The sequence below is a fragment of the Tachysurus vachellii genome, chromosome 8 (assembly GCF_030014155.1).
Source record: "Tachysurus vachellii isolate PV-2020 chromosome 8, HZAU_Pvac_v1, whole genome shotgun sequence".
In the NCBI taxonomy this organism is placed as follows: Eukaryota; Metazoa; Chordata; class Actinopteri; order Siluriformes; family Bagridae; genus Tachysurus; species Tachysurus vachellii.
Genome location: NC_083467.1, coordinates 3,253,385 through 3,271,884, shown reverse-complemented (window position 1 = coordinate 3,271,884; position 18,500 = coordinate 3,253,385).

The following is an 18,500-nucleotide window of genomic DNA, read 5'->3' as shown; positions in this document are numbered from 1 at the left end:
GCGATTCACAAGTCGCTGTTCTAGCTTCTGCTAAGCTCTCTCTCACCTGATCCTAATTTATCAGAATTGTCAATCTGGCTCTTTAAGAGTCTTTTGTTCTCTGAACTGTTTAAATTGTGCAGAAGTGTGCTTATTTCATGATATCCCCAGTGGCCCTTATCCTATCTTCGGATTCTGATGACGAGGGGTATTAAACATCCTCAGGCCTTTAATTGGGACGAAGCAATTAAATTCTGACTGCTAGCTATTAAACTAGTTACCAACAACGGCACTGTGATGCAATAGGAAGTCAACATTAGATTTGTACAATACAAACGTGCAATACAAGTAATAATCCTCGATTATACAGTTCAAAACTTTATACCCCCCTGGCTCTTATCTGTATCGTGTTGCCTTCAGCATCAGTGAATGTTTGCACCATTTGTAATAGTTGTGTACGAGTCCCTAAGTTGTCCTCAGTGTGAAAAGATCGATCCCAAAATCATACTGTATATCCTCTTTTGGAAACGGGTCAAATATACCGAAGAGCAAAGAATCTGAATTTTAACTATCCCTAAAACATTAAGTCGCTGGTCATCCAAGTAACAACATACATTGTTGATGAAATGTAAACTTTTAACTGGTTAATTTGTGTAAATTCGGTTAATATTTTGTCTTCCGGACTATACGCAAACTCATGACTTCATAAGACTTAAATTAAAATTTATCCATAAACACGAGTTTCAAATAAAATGTATTGATCATTCGACTGGAAGACCTACGATACCTCATAGCTGCCCATTAGTACTTTGTTTAAATATACTTCTTGCTTGATGAAGCACTTTTCCAGAACAAATGGATTAATGGGAATGAATACTTTTGGACTAGAGTTTTGCAGTAATTCCAAATTCAAACTCAAATGTTTATGGATGACTATACAGGATGCACAAAGACTGAAATGACAAACGCCGGTAATCTGTGGAAAAGTCTGAGATGTGCGGTTGTGAGACGCAGGCTTTTGGTTTTTCCAAATAATAGCCTTATCAAATACACTATTTAATGATATACTGGCTGCCTGGCTTTATACTTCTGTCTTTATCCGATCTCGACACCAGACACGTTGGTACAAATTAATTACAAGCACATGGAAATTGCTTTTAAATTGAGTTTTTAGTCGCTTTCAGTATCAGCCCTTGCATTTCCATTCATTTGAACATTGCAGTGATGGAACACAAATGTTAAATTAAACAGAGTGATTGAGCGTTGCTGAAATCCAAAGTATAAAGAAATATATTTTAGGATATTCATAAAAGAAAGATGGACACGTTATACATTATTAAACTGCAAGCTGCATTAACATTGATACTTTTAAAAAGAAAAAAATGTCAGCGATCCTGAATAACGACAGGATATGGCAAAAAAATCCAGTTTTTTGTTTACTTGTGTATTATGAAAGTAGAATAGTCTTAACATATAAAGGTAATTTATCTGTCACAGTTTTCAAGGCCAAATATAGATTTTTCTTCATCAGTAATCAGTACATCTCTAATGGCACCCAAGACTCATTTAAAAGTAAACTGATTGATTAAATTTGAGCTTGAACCCTTAAATAGGTTTGGGCTGTAGTTTATGTTTGAAATCCTTCAGTCACATCGGTCATTTTCAGCGGAGCCTTGGCATGCAATTTTAATTCATTTTGGAGGCAAGTTCTTAAGGAGAAAATTTGTATTACGAAATGAATTTTCTTATAGGAAATAATGCACATGAAAATTATCCATTTTTACTGTTTTATCTGTATTACCAATTTTCAACACTATAATATTTTTTGCACCTAAAAACAATCAATCTTGTCCTTTTCCTTAAAGATTGTGCTTACGATGGATGCTGGCCGTCCGTACTCTCTAGCAAGATCGCTAGTTCTTGCACCGGCTCATGATTTCTTTCTTAATTTCCACTGAAAGTGGCTTTCTTTTATTTTTCATGCTACCGTCCTTGCTAACTTTCTTGGGACCCATGGTGCTGTGTCGTCACTAAATCTTACACAAAATGCAAAAAACCCCACAAACATTAATGAAGTTGTGTTTTAAGCTTGGGCTGAAAATAGAACAGACCACCCACGCCACCAATCTGTCGAAAAAACGAGCAACTTAGCTGGCGATAGGTTCGTTCCTATGCCAAAAATGCTTTGCATGCTAATGCAAAGTTTTTGCAAAATTTCAATTCTTAAGGCGGAAATTCGTAACTGAGGGCGTTCGTATGCCGAGGTTCTACTGTAATATGTTGTTCAGTAAATAGGCAACAAAACAATAAATAAAGATGTTGGTCCGAATTCAGACAAGCCTTATTTGTGAGCAGTCCAGAAATACATCACCACTACTTGTGTCTAATAAGTGCTTAAAAAACCCCATGAACCTAAAACTACACTTTTAATCTTAAAATAAAACTTTTTTCTGTAATTATCAAGAAGCTGACTTTATTGCTTGTTAATCATTTTTATGTACATTTTATCTATAAAATTGGTTCCCGTATCCATCCTTACGAGTACGTTTCAAGCTTAAAGAATTCGTTATACCGCTTGTAAATGCAGTGTATCGGTTGCAGACCTGATTTACAGCTCACTACGGGTAATATATTGAACTATTCAGGGAATATAACTTAATTAAGTCCATTAAGAATTCATATATGATGCATCATAAATAGTGCATGGTACAGTGAACAGGAGATGAATTCACATGACGGTTCTAATGGATTTAATGGATCTTCACACTGCATAAAGAAGAAAAATCATCTAGAATATAACTTAAGTCTAATATTTCCTGTTATTATTTAATATTAAAGATTATCCTATATAAACTATTTCTAGACTATTGCAAATTTTAAGCTTTTAATTTTCTTTGTTATTATATATTCTTATATTAAGAAATGTTGACTGTATTCAAGATAATTTGCTTCATTATACCACTGAGTCTGATCCACGACTGCCATTAAATTAGAATATTTTAAAGACACAAATAACTTTTGCATAAATTGCCTTAAATAGCGGAGCTCCGTAGACGATGACAGTCGAAAGTATTCAGCTAAACTGCATATTAGCACATGGTCCAGCAATTCGATTTCAGTCTGTGTTTGATTCTTTTTTATTACTGTGAATGTGTGTGTGGTTGATTTTATTAAAAGATCCAATTAATAGCCTTGAATAATTTGATTGATGTTTGGCATATTCATTTCATAATCTACGTTAGCAAGAAAATAAATGTAGCTTATGCTAACAGGATAACATTGCTAATGTTATTATTTCACTGAATTCATGGTGGATCAGGACCAACGTGGAGCTCAACTGAATGGTGCCATCAGCTGTTTGTGTAAGAATTCACCCCAATGATTTTTTTATTTTTTTATTTATTTTTTTCATACGTTATCATGATACAAGCTGGAACTGAAATTAAATGATTTGGGAATATGTCACAAATGTAATTCTTTTGAGTTGTACACAGTTCCAGGGTTCTTACAAGGTGCTTGAACTTAGCATTTTCATGCCGGTAAAATAAAAACAGTGAAGTTTTGTGATTATTTATTTATATTTTTGACATTCTCTGCACAAACTGACGTAGTGGCCGTTTAACCGATATGAAATGTCACCTCACAGTGACCACCTAGTTTTAAGTGGAACGTAAGGGCTGTGTTTACTCTTGATGCAAGTCTTGATGCACAGATTTGCCCATATCTGATTTTTTGGCCCATCTGTTTACATTGATGTTTAGACGTGACCGGTATCTGATATCTGTGTTTACATTAATTAACTGCCCAAAACAATTGACGGTGATAGCTTTATTATGCACATGGCAGACCATCTGGAGATCAGGGTCCACACCCAAGCACTGCTAATCCACCTCTGTTGGGCCCTTGAGCAAGGCCCTTAACTCTCTCTGCTACAGGGGCACTGTACTGTATCATGTCTGACCCTGTCCTCTGACCCCAACCTAAGTAAAACCCAATAAAAGCTAATTATCATTTGGTTATTGTTGAAAGCACATGCTAAATACCGTACGGTCTTCCACGGACAGCTTTCGCTTCATTTAACTGTTGATATTAAGCTAGTATACAAGAGCTGGTTTGGAATTGGGTTGCTTTTGGCAACAAAACATACAGAGTACAGACGAGTCGAGGTATGAAAATATGTTTCTCACAAGTCGAAACAGCCTTGCTTTTTTTTTTTTTTTTTTTATTGCTGTTCCATTCTTTCTTATCAAAGTGAATTATTTTTAAATATTTCTGTTTGTACTCAGAGCAGTGACCTGGCTGAGCTGAATCTGAGCAGAACTCTGAGTAGGTCTGAATTTAGCCTCATACAAATAGCTAACTTTTAATTTAAAGTCAGACAAGTTATCAAATAGTGAGTATTGAACCTACTACTGTATCTTCCTGCAAGAATCTTTTTCAGATTTAATACATTTAAAAGTCTTCTTTAGCAATAGAAGTGTCAGGACTCTGTTGATAACCTTACACAGAATTTAAGTGGTTGAAGATAAACACTTTCACATTTTAGATTATCTTGATCAAGCACTTGGGGTGTCTCAGAATAGAAATGGGTTTGATATCAACATTAACTTTGAAGATACAAACATTTGTGTGAAGTGCACAATTCCACTCGACTATAAACTTATGTAGTAAGGATTTTATTTACATTTATATATTTACTGTCCATTATCACCCAAATTGTTTGAGTTTGGTTCCTCTCAAGGTTTCTCAGGGAGTTTTTCCTCGCCAAATTGTCTATGAAATTATTATAATAGGTTAGAAAAAAAAGGGAAATCCATCCATCCATCCATCCATTTTCTACCGCTTATCCGGGGCCGGGTCACGAGGGCGGCAGTCTAAGCAGGGACGCCCAGACTTCCCTCTCCCCAGACACTTCCTCCAGCTCTTCCGGGGGAATACCGAGGCGTTCCCAGGCCAGCAGAGAGACATAGTCCCTCCAGCGTGTCCTAGGTTTTCCCCGGGGCCTCCTCCCGGTTGGACATTCCCGGAACACCTCCCCAGGGAGGCGTCCAGGAGGCATCCGGAACAGATGCCCGAGCCACCTTAGCTGACTCCTCGATGTGGAGGAGCTGCGGCTCTACTATGAGCTCCTCCCGAGTGACCGAGCTCCTCACCCTATCTCTAACCCCTGATTTTCTGCTTTTACATGAGCTTAACCACCTCTGTGGGACATGACAAAGACCTTTAATGTTGAACATGTTGGAAAGGTGGAAAGAGTTAATGATATTTCCAGTTAATGTTTTTATTTTTTTTTTTACTACATTTAAAGTATTGACCTAACAAATAAACACTCTTGAGAGTAATTTGCATCTAAAAGGAAATATCTACCACGAAGAAAAGTAAGTAGCCTCAGTTTAACATGCACAGAGTTTGCTTTATCTTGTAATTACTGTATATACAGCGTCAAATATCGATGCCTAATAATCAGATAGAACTACTACGTAGAGGTATTAGAACTGCAGTTTCTGCCTTCAAAAGATTTTAGGCACAAGCTGACAATTATTCACTGATGTTACCACTGGAAATAATCAACAGCCTCTATAGAAGACATGAACCTCAGAACAGGCTGTTGAGGCGCTGATTACAGTGAAGTGCGACACGTCTCGGGGCTTCTTTATTTAATTAAAATCTACAGAAATAATCTGGAAACCTTGAGATGTTGAGAGGAGCGTTTTGTTGGCTTGGATACAGTCATTAGGTGAAAGTAATAAGTGTGTGTGTGTGTGTGTGTGTGTGTGTGTGTGTGTGTGTGTGTTTGTTAAATTGTGATCACATTAAAGCAGACCTTCAAGATCTTTATATACTATATTTATATTTCTTCAGCAAGATTATAGACATTAATTTGAGAAAAAATATGTATGTGAACCAAACATATTTAAAATATTTCTATAAGATATCTTTGCTGTCTTACAGGAGTCACCTTTAAGAATATGGAATGTTTTTTTTTTTTTTTTTTGCGTTTTTATCATTTTTATCAGAAATGTCACTACACCTCTGTGTGTATCCCATTACTACACATTATACTGGACTGTTTACTAATCCCACGGATAGCATGGCTAACGTAACGTACATAGCTAACGTAGTTCCTTAGCAATAGAATTGACTTATATTCGGTTATATAAAGTGACGTGACATACGGCGCGTTTAACCCATCCAAAGTGCACACACACAGCAGTGAACACACACATGCTCAAGGGCACCTCAGTCGTGGCCGGCCCGAGACTCGAACCCACATCCTTACTGTAGGGTTAGAAGTCAGACTCTCTAACTATTAGGCCACAACTTCCCCATATTACATGTAATGTTTAATATATTATCATTTTGAGGGGAGGAGACAAGGTTTGTTTTATTAAAGCTCTAAGCACCAGTCATATAGATGATATAATGATTAGCTTTGTAATAGAAATATAACCAGAAGTGCAAACGGATCACGTTTCTCGTGATGAGTGAACCTCTATTATTACGGTGTACTCGAGTCCAACTGGGAAGTTTGTGTTACAAGTTGGGAAGTCGTAATTACGACGTCTGGTGCGTTCGGGTCACATTGGTCGTCGAACCTTCTGTTAAATACCTACAAATAAATACAGCGAGGTTTCTAAAGGTTTCTACTTCTAGAAAATGTTCAACAAAATATGCACCTTAGGTGTGTTTTGCCTCTTCTATGATTTAATGCACTTCTGAAGCCACTGTAAACTTTTTGTTTACATAGACCTATTACATCATAATTATACAATGCTATCGTATGTTGTGCAGCCAGTTAACTTGATTTATTGTAAATAGAAAAGGCTGAATAACCGTGGTGTGCTAATCCTGTCCTCCTAATGAGAGGAAATGCACAATATAAGTTGCAGCGGCTTGTTTCATCGTAATATCAGGAGTATTGTGGCTTTAAGGAATATTACATTCAGGCAGATATGGGTGTTGGATACTGAGCACAACATACACACACATCATCTGTATGGACTGCACAGACCCACACAAAACACACACACTGACACATCAAACTGTTTACATGCTGCTTACAATCCATAAAACTGTTTACATGCTGTTTTGTACACGTTTTTGCTGTTTTGCACAAACTGTCCAACATTTCAGCCGTTTTGCACATACTACACAATATTTCAGTCATTTGCTGTCTTTTGCACAATTCTATATATTATCCCAAGGACCTGCTGCTAAGAAACTGTGTTCATTCTAATGTTACTGCACGAAATATTGTTTGAACATTCAGTATTCACATACAGTATTTACACTGGTCGGTCGGCGCTGTCTCTGTTTACCGTTTATTGTCTTTTGTGTATTGTATTTTTTGTACTCTTTGTATTGTTATGTAACTTTTTGTCTGCACTGTCTTTTGTCCTGCACTGTCTTCTGTCCTGCACTGTCTTGTCTGTCTTGTCTTGCACTGTTTGCACCAGGTTGCACAGTTGAACTTTATTTGGCTAAGACTAGTTACAAGTCTTTAGCCCTGTCCTTGTTTTATGTAGCACCATGATCCTGGAGAAACGTTGTCTCATTTCGCTATGTACTGCAACAGCTATATATGGTTGAAATGACAATAAAAGCTTCTTGACTTGATCCTCCAGTAGATGAGGAAGACTCTGTGTGCATGCGTGAGATCCAGGCCAGGCGTAGTGATTATTCTTAGAGGTTTGATCCGTATATTGAGCTTTAAATAGTATGAAGTGTGAGTGAGAAAAGGACTTTTAAATATCAGAAGAGATATTTGTTAATTGATAATATATTTAAAAAAATGTATTTTTATTATTATTATTATTATTATTATTATTAATATTAATATTTATTATATTTATATTATTAAATTAATATTAATATATTAATGTAATAATATAAATATAATAAATATTAATATTATTATTAATAATAATAATAATAATAAAAATATTATTATTATTAATAATATTAATATTTGTTATATTTATATTATTACATTAATATTAATATATTAATTTTCTTCTTCTTATTGTTGTTTTTATTGTTATTATAGCCAAAAATGAACCAGCTCCCTCTTACCTCACAGCTCTTATGACTCCTCACGCTGCACCTCGCTTCCTCAGATCTACCACCATCTCCCGGGGTAAGAAGGAGGTTTACACCAAGACTCCTTTCGGCACTGAGGTAGAGGAACGAACTTCTCCTAGATGTCTGAACAACTGAGTCACCGACTGTCTTCAAACGATGGGTTAAGACGTACATCTTCCTGAAACCCTTAAACTAGCGCCTTCTTTCCCTGTTTGTTGAGTTTATTTATTTATTTTTTTTTAATATACTCATACGACAGAGTTTTAGGTTGATGTTATCCCAAGTCTGTAACATAGTGAACCAGTGTTGGTGTATTCATCGATTGAGACTTCAAAGCACTGCTGTATGTTATTCTGAACAAGGGTGTCTACCAAACGGCGTAAATGTTAATAATAATAATAATAATAATAATAATAATAATAATAATAATATTATTATTATTATTATTATTATTATTATTATGGGGGGCACAGTGGTTTAGTGGTTAGCACGTTCGCCTCACACCTCCAGGGTTGGGGGTTCGATTCCCGCCTCCGCCTTGTGTGTGTGGAGTTTGCATGTTCTCCCCGTGCCTCGGGGGTTTCCTCCGGGTACTCCGGTTTCCTCCCCCGGTCCAAAGACATACATGGTAGGTTGATTGGCATCTCTGGAAAATTGTCCATAGTGTGTGTGTGTGAGTGAATGAGAGTGTGTGTGCCCTGCGATGGATTGGCACTCCGTCCAGGGTGTATCCTGCCTTGATGCCCGATGACGCCTGAGATAGGCACAGGCTCCCCGTGACCCGAGGTAATTCGGATAAGCGGTAGAAAATGAGTGAGTGAGTGAGTATTATTACTATTACTATTACTATTACTAAAACTACTAACTAAGTCCTTGCTTTGTCAGTGTGCTTAGTATCTGTAAGTAGCCCAGCTGTAAATAAATAAATAAATAAATAAATATTGCAGATGATAGTAGTAGACAGTAGTTTTCTGGCAAAGTCTGTGTTTTTTTATATATATAAAAATATGAATATATTTATTTATTAATTTTTTGGATATTTTTTTTTGTAAACCTTTAATGTGACATGTTTACAGGATGAAGGCAGCAGTGGGATGGATCCTCGCTCACGCCGCTTTGTGTGGAACGCCATCATGAGCATCATCCGAGACGGCGGAGCAGTAGTTCTGACATCACACAGGCAAGTTGTGTCAAACTGCTACACACACACACACACTTTAAAGATAACGTGTCTAATCTCACCAAAAGAATCTGTGTTCCAAATTAAAAAGTCTATTTCCATTCATCTCTTCAAAACAACAAAAAAAAACTTATAATAAAATATAAAAGATGTAACAGTTTCCCGAGGCTTTATCTAATCTTCGTTTCGCTCATTCTGAACAATGCTGCGAGCCTCTCCAAGCGCTGATAGCATTCATTAGAAGAGATGGAAGGTTCCTCATGGAGTGCGAATCTCATGGCTTTCTCTACACACTTCCTCTTTAATGATGATTTCACACTTCAGTTCTTTATCTGAGCATTGCAGCCTTCTTCAGGTTGCGGATAGAGCGACATAGGAAAAGGACAATGCATATGATAATTAGAACATTGTTATTCTACTGCTGCTCTTCTACCAGTTTTCGGGATGCTGCACCATCGCAGCACAAAAATATCTATTAGTAATTATTTATTTTACACTTGTAAAAATAATTCAGATTATTTCATGCCGAGTTCATGCCAAGGTTTGAAAAGGAAGATGTTTTACAGCAAGAGCAAAGGCCACAGATTAATACAGAAGTAATAGCTTTGAACTAATCATTAGCTATTCAGATTTAGACCTTTTTTGGCCAACATCAGTGCCTGACCTCACAAATGAGCTTCTTGAGGAATGGTCAAAAATTCCCCTAAACACACTTCTTAACCTTAAGGAAAGCCTTTTCAAAGGACTTGAAGCTGTTAAAGCTGCAAATGCTTTAACTCTATAATTAAACCGTACGGTTAAAGAATAGGATGTCGGTAAAGTTCATGTGCATGTAAATGAAGACGTTGCAAAACTTTTGACAATATAGCGTATGTAGATTTCTTCCATGTTCTTCTCTTCGGACACAAAGGCACTCACTCACTCACACACTCATTCATTTTCTACCGCTTATCCGAACTGCCTCGGGTCACGGGGAGCCTGTGCTCAGGTGTCATCGGGCATCAAGGCAGGATACACCCTGGACAGAGTGCCAACCCAACGCAGGGCACACACACACACACACACACTCTCATTCACTCACGCAATCACACACTACGGACAATTTTCCAGCGATGCCAATCAACCTACCATGCATGTCTTTGGACCGGGGGAGGAAACCGGAGTACCCGGAGGAAACCCCCGAGGCACGGGGAGAACATGCAAACTCCACACACACAAGGCTAACCACTAAGCCACCGTGCCCCCCACACCTAGACACATGTAAACAAATAATAACAGTTTATTATGTCCGTTTCCTGAACGTCTTAACATTTTAAGTATCGGTATTTGTTTGAAACGATAACAGTGTTTTGTGTTTTATTAACTAGACAAATCTGATCATAAGAATTTGATTTGTATCCTATGCAGTTTGTCAAGATAACTTGTGTATGCATTTCCTGTTTTTTAGTTATACAAGGCCTAGAGTTGCTGTGGTCTGCATATCTGGCATTTGAGAAGTCATTAACATCATTACTAGTGATTCACTGCTAAAGAAATAAAAGCTTAATGCTTCCGATTCAATAATCGGAATCGGTATGACATCACTCACATAAAGGAGATATAAGGAGATATATATATATATATATATATTTCTTCTTCCTTGTCCTCCACTATATAAATTTTGTGTCTGACAGGCTAATAAAACTCACTTATAATGAAATAAAGGGCAAATTGTCACCTCCTATCTTTTCTATATTTGTTTTCTTGTTATTTCTTTTAATAATGAAGAACAGAAAAGTAGAAACATGAAAAGTTTATAAAATAAAAAAAAAAAAAGAATAATTAATAAAATTATTTATTTAAAAAAAAAACATGATAATTTTAGAATAATAACAATAATATTTAAAAAGCATTCTTAACTACTCCAAATAGCAGCAGCTTACTGACTGGACTCTAGAATGTAATAAACTCTTAATCTCAATTTATTTATATATTTATTAAAGTCTTGTTTGAAATTTTGTTTGAATGATTCACACGATCACATCCTAAATTCTAAACACAAATGACTGCTATCTAGTGTAATACTTTAAGAATATCAGGGGGTGTAGTGGGGGAAGTCATGGTATAATGGTTAGAGTTTGACTCCTAACCCTAAGGTTGTGGGTTCGAGTCTCGCCCGGCCACGACTGAGGTGCCCTTGAGGTGCCCATGAACCCCACCCCCACAACTGCTCCCTGGGCGCCGCAGCATAAATGGCTGCCCACTGCTCCGGGTGTGTGTTCACACTGCTGTGTGGGTGTTCACACTGCTGTGTGTGTGCACTTTGGATGGGTTAAATGCAATGAACGAATGGGTCACCATACTTAGCCGTATGTCATGTCACGTCATGTGTATCAAACAGAACACAGGAATAATATCAACAGTAGGTAATATTGTGGCTAATGTTTCTGTTTTTCTGCCGATTGCAACTCATAAGCCACTCGGGAGCAAAAATTTCTCAACGTGTAACACGTTCTCTGCGTCATCGTCGAGTTTTGAGTGAGACGGCGCACACATCCATAACTCGATTGCACCATTCATTCATTTTGTAAGTTTAGTCATCATCCGTTCAGCGACTGCGAGTTTAACATTCAGAACGTAATATTAAACAGGTGTTTAATTTCTTCTCATTTATTTCCCTCACAGATTTCTCCTGGGTTTTTTTTGTTTTGTTTTTTTTTCTGTAGTTCTCGTTCACAGCGAGTAAGAGAGATATAAATACTCTGGTTTAATGCAACAGCCTCAGAAAGCAGATGCTGCAGAATCAACACTGGGAATCATCGAGATCATGGAGAGTTTGAAGGTTATTTTTTTATTTTTTTTTTTTCCTGAGAATTCACTTGTAAACTAAAGCAATCTCATGTGAAAAATGTATAAACCTGCAGTTTATATGTTAACCTCTAGGTTGTATTTCACAAATTCATTGACATTCATGAAGCTTGTGATGCACCTTTCTTTTTTTAATGTATAAAAGAAGAGAGAGAGAGAGAGACTTTGCAAATATAGTTGCCATGGAGGTCTAAAAAAAATAATAATAAAAAAAACCTAGAAGTGTAATTTCAAAGGATGATTAAATGCCCTCACTTTATATTCACCTATGATGCAGTAACAGCGCTAAATAAATCCGTGAGTTAATGATGTGATCCGCATCAGCACGCATTACACAAACATTACTATCCAAAGGAAACACAGTTGACTCGTGTTAATTAACTGGGCTCATTCTTTCTCCCTCCTTTTCCCCTATTTAATGCTTGAGATTTTTTAATATATAATAAAAGCATCTTACCGTATTTCAAAGTATGTTATGACTCAGGATTCCGTCATTCGTTTGCTATAAGCGCTGTGGGGGCACGGTGGCTTAGTGGTTAGCACGTTCGCCTCACACCTCCAGGGTTGGGGGTTTGATTCCCGCCTCCGCCTTGTGTGTTTGGAGTTTGCATGTTCTCCCCGTGCCTCGGGGGTTTCCTCCGGGTACTCCGGTTTCCTCCCCGGTCCAAAGACATGCATGATAGGTTGATTGGCATCTCTGGAAAATTGTCCTTAGTGAGTGAGTGTGTGTGTGTGCGCCCTGTGATGGGTTGGCACTCCGTCCAGGGTGTATCCTGCCTTGATGCCCGATGACGCCTGAGATAGGCACAGGCTCCCCGTGACCCGAGGTAGTTCGGATAAGCGGTAGAAGATGAATGAATGAATGAATGAACTAATATATTTTTAAATATTATTATAATGTGACAAAGGAGGTGTGAACAAACCCCAGCTTTCTAGGAGGTTTCTTGATCTAGGATGCAGACAGGAGGGAATTGTTTCCATCCGATCTCCTACAGTAAAAGTAAAACCCAGGGGCAATTTTAGCAATTTTGGGCCCTATGAAAGAAAATGAGACTGGGCGACCTACCACACCGATTTCGCACCAAACATATAAGCCTCTAGGGCCCAAAAAGTGCGTGGGCCCTTTGAATCGTCCCAACTTTTCCCCCCTTAGTGGCGCCCCTGGTCAAACCTGACACCTATTAAAAATAGGTTAGACCTGTTAGTTCCACTCGTCTATAAACTGTTGTTGAAATGATATTATTTACATTGACATTATTTCCTGTCCAGTGTCACCTAAATAAGGATGAGGTTCACTTCTGAGTCTGGTTCCTCTCAAGGTTCCTTCCTCATATCATCTCAGGGAGTTTTTCCTCACCACCTCACCTCCTCGTCATCTCAGGCTTGATCATTAGAGATAGAGAAAAATAGTAATTTAATTTTAAACTTTACTGACATTCTGTCTCAAGACACTTTTGTTTCTATACTTCTGTAATGTCGATTGTTAAAGCTCTATACAAATGAATTGAATTGGTTCAGTTCTCTGGGAAACCATGGACACACAATCCTGGAGGCAGCTGGGGAAATGTTCCAGTTTAAAAAAAAAAACTTTACTCAGCTTATTATATATTATTAATCTAATTAATCTGTCTTTTTTCTGTTATTTTAGTTCCTCCGATCTTGTTGATTTTTAGTCACATGACCAGAGCACATAACAAGCTCATGCAGAGAAGAACAGCAGGATTCAAGACCTTTACTATAAGAACATCTTGAATCATGCTGTTCTTTTGCTTGTTTTGTGTCCAAAAATTAACGAGAATGGAGGCACAGAAATAAGTGACGTTCTTTGGACTTTATGGCCTGTAGGGGTGCTAAAAATCAAATCCCATCGTCCTCTTTTATTTGAACTGATACAAATTTCTCCGATTCCTTATAGGTCCGATCACTGATATCTGACATCTCCTGTATCGTGGCCTAATAGTTAGAGAGTCTGACTCCTAACCCTAAGGTTGTGGGTTCGAGTCTCGGTCCGGCCACGACTGAGGTGCCCTTGAGCAAGGCACCGAACCCCCCCACCTGCTCCCCGGGCGCCGCAGCATAAATGGCTGCCCACTGCTCCGGGTGTGTGTTCACAGTGTGTGTGTGTTCACTGCTGTGTGTGTGCACTTTGGATGGGTTAAACACAGAGAACAAATTCTGAGTATGGGTCACCGTACTTAGCCGTATGTCTCGTCACTTTCACGTTAATCTTCCACGTGTTCAGGCTACATATGTGCAACGTCTATGTTGAAAAACATTCGACGTCACGCTCCCGATTCAAGGTATACTCCCGACTTTTGATGCTTGACTGAGTTTAAACCATTTACTGACAGTTATCAGCAGTGTGAAGTGTTTTCATCGCACCAAAGATTTACCAGCAGCTTCAGTGACCTGCACGTAATTTCACTTGTCACACTGATGACTTAATACGCACTTGGGTGGGAGAAGCCTCTTTATGTCTGCTGTGGCTGACACTTTAGTTGCAGTAGCTCTGTGCAGGCAGCTGCCTCCTATAAAAATAAGCCACAGTCGCCTATGAATACGAATACAGGATTTTCATATCTCTGCATTGCCCCTTTATAATGCATCAATCACACCCAGCTTGAGTTTTAACCATGTTTCCCTGTAGACACGGGATCCCTGAACGATCAAGCAGGGAATTTCCAGCTGAAATCCAGGTGAGGGTAATGATGCTTCGCAACACAATGTATGTGTGTGTGTTTTTAGATTCGCACTTGCTGCGATGTTGAACGTGCGTTTGCTGGATCTCCCTGGGCCTATAAAGACAACATAAAAGTGATTGACTAGATATTTATTTAGAGGAACACACTACACTTCTCAGCAGCACACCCCTGAACTCACCGCCTTTATGAATTTTATATCTCACAGTCTGACTCTTAGAGTTGCTGCATTAGCATATTGAGGTACTTGAGAGGGCTGCATCTCATTACACTTCTAATTCTTTGCTTTGGCCTGATAACTTTATCTAAGCAGAATCCCTAAGGACTCGGTTCACGTCAAGTTCACCTGCAGTCGATCTGCATTAGCCAGGACAATTGTGTAACTGCGTCCACGCTATGCTAAAAGAAATACACAATATGAACAAAAGGATGGGGAAACCTGAACATCACACCTGTACTGTATGTCGTCTTCTTCCCCAAATCGATGCCTCAAATTTCAAAGCGCACAATTGTACAGAATGTCTTTGTATAGAAATGGCTTTGGTATGGAAATCTGTTCCAGCATGACAATGCTCCTGTGCACAAAGCAAAACTAGCTTCATGAAGACATGGTGTGTGAAGGTTGGCGTGGAAGCCCTGACTCTGACTCTACCCTACTGAACACCTTTGGGATGAACTTGGAACACTGACTGAACCCCAGACCTCCACAATCTCCTCACATCAGTCTGATCTCACTAATGCTCTTGTAGCTGAATGATCACAAATCCTCACAACACCTTCCCAGAAGAGTTCCTTATAAACTCGTTCATCACACTTATACGTAAGAAGGCTACTTCATCCCAGAAGTGAGGAGTAAAAATAATAATAACAGTAAAAATGAGAATGGAACAGGATGTTCAAACAGCACACTAAAAATCACCTAGACACTACTGGACAAAAATAACAGCATTAGCACTTAATATTGATTATTTCTATACAAATATTAAATTAAACAGCGAGAGATTTTAGCAATAATAGCAAAACAACGGCTACTGCTGTGTCCAAAGAGCCGCTTCCCTCAGGTTGGTTTAATCAGTTTGCTAACTAAGGCATTGACAAAAATGTGTTGTTTCGATAATTAAACACTCTTTAATGCCCAGCTAAGTCAATCAGTTTTAAAAGAATGTGGACTGTTTTTATAGAATGTTCAATTAGACACACATGATTTCTACATGATGAATGGCTTTTGTTTCCTTCGTATGAGGCTAAGAGTATTTACTACTAGCATGCTAATATACTAGTCACCCTTGAAATGTAAAACCAAGAACAGGACGTTCAAAGTCAAATGTATGTAACAGATAGCAATTAAATATTAAGACAATCCCAAGAATGATCATCTCGCTAGATTTTCTGCACATCTTGTTGGCATTCTATACATTTTGCTGAAGTTTGACAGCTAAAGATTAAGCCCCAGACCAAGAGTTTTATCAAATCCGGCATTGTTTGAGTTATGCTAATTTTCCTTGAATTCTTCTCCTATGTATTTACTGGAAGAAAAGCAGCAGTAGTTCAGCATTCATTAAGTATAAGACTCCTCATTAAAGAGTTGTAATCCACAGTAGCAAGCCGAGCCAATGGCAAAGTAACGAACCTGTCAGAAAACGCAGGAAGACGATCTTAGCAAGCATCACTAATTGGTCAAAAGCCGGAGCCATTACACTGGATAGATTTATTCTTTGCAGTGCAATACGGTGTAAGAAAAAAAGCAATTTGCTTATATCTCCTGGAGCAGTCTATAATTTCAGCCGTTATAGTGGAGCGTTATGAAGCAAAAATACCAAATATATATCTAACAGTTTATAAATGGCTGTTATAGGTACATAAAATATTCACACTCATTGTTATATATTTATTTCATATACAGAAATAATGAAGCGAAGATAAATTAGATCTCAGACGCATTAGATCAGGCAGGTAAGTATAGGTTTTATTTAAAGCTTATAATGTTCTCTGTTCAGTGTTTTCCTGTTACTTCTCCAAAACATGCCAGTAAGTGGATTGGCCATGCTGAAATGTCAAAACAGTGTGTGTTTGTTTATAGTGTCCAGAAATGGACTCATTTGGGTCCATGTGTGCTCAGTAAGCGTGAACATTTGAGCTTCTTAACCAGAAGATACTTTTCACATAATGAAGTTCCAGCAGAACCGTTTCTATCCTTTATTACAGAGAGATTGGATAACTGGACTGTTTCAACAGCTCACTTACATTACACTTGTATTTGCTACAAAATATGTTTGCACTTGATATTTAAGCATGAATTTTGTGGTACTTTTCAACACACTGGCTTCTTTATATAAATATATATATATATATATATATATATATATATATATATATATATATATATATATTTTTTTTTTTTTTTTTTTTACTGCTCACATGAATTTATCGAGGGGGGGCACGGTGGCTTAGTGGTTAACACGTTCGCCTCACACCTCCAGGGTTGGGGGTTCAGTTCCCGCCTCCGCCTTGTGTGTGTTGAGTTTGCATGTTCTCCCCGTGCCTTGGGGGTTTCCTCCGGGTACTCCGGTTTCCTCCGAATGAATGAATTTATCGAGAGTTTCAGATTAACCGTTTGAAATCCAGAACAAGACCATAAATGAATAGAACGAATGCTAATTGAAGCGGTTTAATTACAGCATGTGGGGAAGAAAAATCCGCAAATCACTACAGAAAGTAAATCTGTTGGAAATTTTTGTTCATTTTGACTAGTTGACAGACAGCTGTACTGGAATATTATACAAAAGACCAAAACAAAATCTCATTTAAGAAAACTTAATGTCTCATATTTCTGAAATGGTGGATGGACACACCTAGAAATCCTGGATGCTGTGCATTTCTGCTTATTAGACAGGTTTATCGCACAGTAACAACGTCGTATTGTGATTGTTTATATTTATTATAACAACTGTCTATTATTTATATGTTCATGTCTTACCATTGCTACATGTTTACACTGTGGAGCTCCTGTACTAGAAAAAATTCCTTGTATGTGGAAACATACTTGGCAATAAAGACCTTTCTGATTCTGATTCTGATTGTCGTAGACGGCTTGGACAATTCCCTGCTGGAACACCAGGGGGAGCTTCGGTTTATTTTATCCTGTGCAATGGGTCTTTGTTTATATATTGTACTCACATTTTTGCGCCACCAGATCCTTAGTCCCGTCCCACCTCTACACACCCGTTGCTTTTTGTCCTTTGTCATTGGGTGTGTGTTATTTTTTTGATTATTTTTTTTCCCTTGTTTTGTTTTTACCTGCTTAGTTTATCCCTAGTGTTTTCCTGTATCGGTTGATTTTTAAATTTTTTTTTTCTTTCAAATGCCTGTCTGTTTGCTATCTCTTTATGTAGGTCTGAAATTTTCTTCCTGACCCCTTTACTGTGGCTGAATGTTTACTTTCTTGAAAAAAAAAAAAATATTTCCTGAGTGGTCCGTCTCAGCTGTACAGTACCTGAAATTTTCACCTCAAAAATTGTCATTATCTTCAAAATCTTGCAACAACACTAAACAATGGGTCAGCAAGTCCTGATCGTTTTGACCACATGTGGCTAGAAATCCCACTGACACAATCAATGCTGATCTTTCCTGACCATTCCTGGTCATCGTACTAAAACCAGATTTCCTCTAAGCAATGATTATACAGTAAGTGCTCCATGCCAAGTCTGCTTTCT